Source organism: Trachypithecus francoisi, unplaced genomic scaffold (assembly GCF_009764315.1).
Source record: "Trachypithecus francoisi isolate TF-2019V2 unplaced genomic scaffold, Tfra_2.0 Lachesis_group8, whole genome shotgun sequence".
Classification (NCBI taxonomy): domain Eukaryota; kingdom Metazoa; phylum Chordata; class Mammalia; order Primates; family Cercopithecidae; genus Trachypithecus; species Trachypithecus francoisi.
In genome coordinates, this window is record NW_022681473.1 from 31556989 (window position 1) to 31562988 (window position 6000).

The 6000-nt window shown below is 50.5% G+C and overlaps 1 protein-coding gene across 4 annotated transcripts in view; it reads right to left on the minus strand.

Annotated features, from left to right (window-relative positions):
* HIPK3 (homeodomain interacting protein kinase 3) overlaps positions 1-2476 on the minus strand; it is a 96042-nt gene extending 93566 nt beyond the window's left edge. For 2 of the 4 annotated variants that reach the window (XM_033207102.1, XM_033207099.1), the window contains exon 1: positions 1956-2476. The gene's annotated coding sequence lies outside the window, so the exon portion shown is untranslated. Of the gene's footprint in view, positions 1-1153; positions 1527-1955 lie in introns of those variants that run through there. The other 2 variants (XM_033207100.1, XM_033207103.1) reach the window with 2 other exon arrangements.
* Between the last annotated feature and the right edge of the window lie 3524 nt (positions 2477-6000).

The following is a 6000-nucleotide window of genomic DNA, read 5'->3' on the forward strand; positions in this document are numbered from 1 at the left end:
ACAGAGCAAGACTCCGCCTCAAAAAAAAAAAAAAAAAGAAAAGAGATCCCCTTGGGTCAGGGGGAGACTTAAGGAACAAATTTTTCCAAAAAAACGACAAGCCCAAACATCACAAATATTTCAACACACCTCTACCTTAACACAAATTTTAAATACATAAATTTCAAAAAAGAAAAAGAAACCTCAAACAAGTTAAGCATTATATTTCATAAACAAGAGTCCTCTGCACTTTATGAATGCAGCCATAAATACACCAAGAAATATTTCATTGACTTACAACTAAATAACTGTGTCTGGCTGGTAAAATTGCAATTACTGATAAGTGTCACAAAAGCATAAGATAATCAATAAAACTATGAAAACTTTTTTTAAAAAAGGTCATCATATTTTGTTTACTTAAAATACTAAGCTTAATCATGACCTATCTAAACCTTATCATTGCTCATTGTATAAAATTAGCACTGCACTTGCAAACATAAGCAGAATCTAGACTTATCAAACATATGGTGAGACTTCACCAGCTTCTGAAAAATTAAATAAGAATATAGGATTAAAATGTCATAGTTGGGTAAACAGTAACCACCGTTACGGCTCAAGACTTTTCATCAAAAAATCTGATCAGAAAGGAAACCTCTTTAAAAATTTTAAAGAGCCCAGCAACCAAAACTTTGAAATTAACTGAAATGGTTTGAATAGAAGTACTCCCACTTCAGAAGCTACAGCTAAAAGCAAATACCTAAAACAGCAAAAAGGGAAAAAGCGTCAGCAGATCTCCAAACTACTAGAAAGTACGCAAAAGCACACGCGCAGACTGGTTTGCCAGCTAACTTTTCCGGCCCTACCAGACAGACATCAAAACAAAGTTGACAATAGAACCAACTATGAGCTTTCCCTCTAAACTGGACGATAAACTGAAATTTGTTGCTGTTGCTAATAGAAGCCCCTTATTATAATTAGAAGCAGCCAACTGACAGGTGGAAAAACAAATTCCCTAACAGGGCAGTAAGAGGTTGTGAAAACACGGTTCAAAGGCCTGAACGTGGTACGACTACTCTGTAACAAGTCCAGGGTAATTTACGCATACACTCTTCAGCGCAATTCCTCAAGCAGAGATGAGACTGGGGAACAACAGGATTCCCCGAGAGCCACATACCATTTTACAACAGCCGTCTCCCTCCCGACAGAGAAACAGACATTCTCATCCAAAGTCTTTCCGCCAGTTCTCCTAGTGCAGCGAAGGGAAGCCAGCGGCCGCCACCGTAACGAGAGAAGCCGGCAACAGCCCCGCCGCGCGGCCGCCACGCCTTCCTCCCGCCGCCGCTGGGGACGCGGAGCCGCGGATCACATTTCTCCTCCCCAACAATCACACGCACGCACGTCCCCAGAGTTGACACCCTGCAAACCCGCCGCTCCGCGACGCTGGGGACGGGGCCACAAAGCCGGGGACGGGGCCATCGGCTGGGGTGCTCAAGCTGCGTGCGTGCGCGTGTTTGCGTTTGTTCCCCTTAATGAAAGGAAAGAGATGTCCGCAGTTACGGCCTTGGGCTGCGGAGGGGGGAAGAGGCTCCCCGTGGGACTAAACAAAACTTCGGTTGCTGGGAAGAGCCGTTGCGCAACCTTGGCAGGGGGGAGGGGGAGGCCCGGGCCCCCGAGCCCCGGCCAGGCGCGGCTTCCCGGAGGCTGCGGCCCCCGCGTCCGGCGGCCCAGGGCCTGGCGTGGCGCCGGCTTCGAGGGAGCGGCCCATACCGGGCCACACCGCGGGGGCTAGGGCGGAAACTGGGAGCACGAGAGCGCTGGGGATGCGGATGGGGCACGGGACGCGCAACGAGTGCAGGCCGCTCCTTAGGGGTCGGGCCAGACCCGGGTCAGGCTTGGGGTTCGTTGGCCGTGGAGCCCGCGGACGGAGCCGATCCCCACACCCCGGGGTGGCGGCGCCCCTCGCTCAACTCCCTTACCTTCCTAGAGGCCCGCGCTCTCTCCTCTTCGGGCGGCCGCAGCCCTGAGCATGTCCGGGGTGGGGCGCAGAGCCGTGCCGGGGACCGGGAGCCAGGCGCTTCAGCAGGCGGCACCACCCAGCCCGGGCTCAGCCCCTCTCCGCGGCCGCTGCCATCTTGTCCTGGCGGCTGAGAGGAAACGTCGAAACACCCTCCCGCGACCGCTGCCGCTGCCGCTGCCGCTGCTGCTGCTGCTCTGGCTGCTAAGCGCCGGGCCTGTCTCCCTCATCTTCCTTCCCGGGGATTTGGGGTGGGGACGGCTTAGCTAGGGCGAGGGGTAGTGGGAGGCCGGGCGGCCTCCGGCTGCTGGGGCCTACGGGCGACGCAGGGTGCGGGGCCCACGGCGGTTGGGGCCCATTCCTGACGCCCCGGCCGGGAGCGGAGAAGGAAGACAGGCGGGAGTGGCGGCGACGACGGGGCCCGCGGCTTGATCTCCTCAGGTCGCCGAGATGCCGGCAGTCGTCACTGAAGCAGCTGCTACCAGCCGCCCCAGCCTCGGGCCCCTCCTCCGCGCCCGCCGGCCTCGGCCACCGCCTCCGCAGCGCCACCGCCCGCCCGGCAGCGCTGCGCGCCCAGCCCGGGCGGCTCCGCTCCGCTCTGGCCGCGGCTCCTCCGTGAAGCCCCTCCCCGGGGTCCGCCCGTCAGTCCGCAGCCGCGCCCTTGTCTCCCGGAGTCCGCCTGGCAGCCCGTGCGGCCCCGACCCGCAGTCCCACAAGCCAAGCCTCCCGCGAAAGAAGCATCCATCAGTCCCGCGCTGCTGTTCTGAACCCACTCCATGTCCCCTCCGCCAGAAATACACATTTTAAAAAAGATCCCAGTACCCGAAGAAAGGATTAAGATGCGGAAGCAGGATTTTACAGGCCTTTCGAGATCCCGGAACCGTAATTAAGGATCTGTTTCTCGGCATTTGGTCGTTAAGGGTCCAAAAATACGGAAAGGGGAAATGCTCAGTCAAATGAACTACCACAATCTGAAATAGATTCTGTCCGCTCCCCTATCCCAAAGAGTGAAGAGAATTGTAAAGTCAGGTTAAAGGACGGGGGAAAGGTTCTCTTGGAAATTTTTCAAGAGCATTTCTACTGTCCAAAACCCCGTAATTGTGAAGTTCGCCCACCTCCACATTGGTGATTCTCCATTAAATTAGTCGGTTTAACCCCCAAAGACCAGTTTCCTTCCTCCTGGAGATTAGGAAATCAACAGAATGGCCTGTTTCAACTCACATAATCGTGGAACCATAGAATTTTAGGAATGAAAGAACCTTTGAGATCCTTGGTCCCAACTCTTACACTGAGGAGTTCCAAGAAGTTTAGGTGACATGACCAAGGTTATACAGCAAAGCCCGTGTCTCCCACCCGCTCTTTCCTCCTTACTTTTCCCTAGGAAACAAATGACTTTCTAATACCTCACATTCAGAGTTGATTTTCTTTAATACCGGTTTCCTCAGGTTCCCTTTGTTCTGAATCAATGTCTAACCTTTTGGGAAACAAACACCTTTCTCTCTGGAATGGAAGTGTCCTTTCTTTGTTTCCTTCATAATCTTAACTAGGAAGATTGAATTTACCACAGATGTATTTATTCCCAGACATTTTCTATTGCAGTAACTGGGGCAGGGCAAAGGGAGTGGCAAATTGCTGCATATATAATAATACACATTTAATCCCTGCTGCTCTTCAAACCGGAAGATGAGTATTTTGGAGAATGCCTTTAAGAGACAAAGGAGGCCGGGCGCGGTGGCTCACACATTTGTAATCCCAGCACTTTGGGAGGCTGAGGCGGGTGGATCACCTGTGGTCGGTCAGGAGTTCAAGACCAGCCTGGCCAACATAGTGAAACCTGGTCTCTACTAAAAATGCAAAAATTAGCTGGGCATGGTGGCGGGCGCTTGTAATCCCAGCTACTCAGGAGGCTGAGGTAAGAGAATCCCTTGAATCGCTTGAGTCACTGCACTCCAACCTGGGCGACAGAGACTCTCTCAAAAAATAAAATAAAAGAGAAAGGATAGTATGCCCTGAGACCACTGGAAATAACACTTTCGAATGACAGTCGTTTTCAAGTTACGGAGGATAACCAGCTGAAAAGTCTTCCAATATAGAAGAACAAAACAATGGCTGCCTTTCAGAGAGCAGCCTAGGAACCATTCCTTTTCACTTAGTATTTCGTTACTTTTTATTTTTCTTAAGAACAATAGTCAAAAGAACCAAATAGGATAAAATCATTACTCAAAGGAGAAAGTTACAATAGTAGATAAATCTTTCAGGAGGAACAGGGAAACTATTCCACTAGAATTTCAAATTTCAGAATTTTTGCAGACATTTAAGGAAGCCATCTCTAATGGAGGGCTTTCATTCCCTGTATTTGCTACTTCTATGAAGAGGTGGAAATGAGGGACAAGGATTTATTTTCCTTTCTATCGCCTATACGTTGCTACTCACTACACTATACATTCCAGGAGGGGATTCACTCTTTTTTTTTTTCCGAGATGGAGTCTCACTTTGTTGCCAGGCTGGATCGCAGTGGCACAATCTCAGCTCACTGCAGCCTTTCTGGGTTCAAGCGATTGTCCTGCCTCAGCCTCCCGAATAGCTGGGACAACAGGCACATGGCACCACACCCAGCTAATTTTTGTACTTTTAGCAGAGACGGGGTTTCACCATGTTGGCCAGGATGGTCTTGATCCTTTGACCTCGTGATCGATCCACCTCGGCCTCCCAAAGTGCTGGGATTACAGGCGTGAGCCACTGTGCCCGGTCTCATCTTTCTTTTTAACCATTACATCGCAAGTGCCCAGTACAGTGCCTGACTTGTAGTAAGACATTAGTAAATGTCGCAAAATAAGTAAATGATTAATTCCAGCCCCCCTTCACTTTATACCTATTGTCTCCTAACCTAATTTCTTTACCTCTAATTTTCTCCCCCTCACATCTTTCTCTTTTTGAGACGGAGTCTCGCTCTGTCGCCCAGGCTGGAGTGCAGTGGCACGATATCAACTCACTGCAACCTCCGCCTCCCAGGATCAGGCGATTCTCCTGCCTCAGCCTCCCGAGTAGCTGGGACTACAGGCCTGTGCCACCACGCCCAATTTTTTTGTATTTTTGGTAGAGGTGGAGTTTCACCATGTTAGCCAGGATGGTCTTGATCTCCTGACCCAACAGAATCTAACTTTGTTGCCCAGGCTGGAGTGCAGTGGTGTGATCTCTACTCACCGCAGCCTCAACTCCCTGGGCTCAAGGAATCCATCCACCTCAGCATCCCACCTAGCTGGGACTACAGGCACACACCACCACAACCGGCTGATTTTTTTTTTTTTATTTTTAGTGTAGAGATGTGGTTTCATTATGTTGGCCAGGCTGGTCTCGAACTCCTGGCCTCAAGTGATCTGCCCACTTCAGACTCCCAAAAGTGCTGGGATTACAGGTGTGAGCCACTGCGCCAGGCCCTCAAATCTATTCTGAATACAAACATCTAGATAATTTCTCAAAGCCCCTGATGTAGCTCTTTTATAAAGTTTGAGGGTTTTTTGTTTTTTGTTTTTTTTAGGGAAAATTTGTCATAGTGCTAAGATCTCTCAAAAATGCCAGCTAGGGGGAGGGCGTGGTAGCTCACACCTGTAATCCCAGCACTTTGGAAAGCTGAGGTCGGGGAATCGCTTGAGCCCAGGAGTTCCAGGCTGCAGTGAGCTGTGATTTCGCCACCGCACTCCAGCCTGGGTGACAGAGCAAGATCTTGCCTCTAAAAACTAAACAAGAAGATACTAAAAAAAAACCTTAATCTTTTCATTCAAACAAATTACTTAAGGGCCAGGCCTGGTGGCTCACACCTGTAATTATATCACTGAGCAAGACCTAGCCTCTTAAAAAAACCCTCTCTCTCTCCAAAAAAATACAAAAACTAGCCTGGCCTGGTGGTGTACGCCTGGAGTCCCAGCTACTCAGGAGGCTGAGGTGGGCCCTGAGGTTGCAGTGAGCTGTGATCACACCACTGCACTCCAGCCTGGGTGACAGAGTAA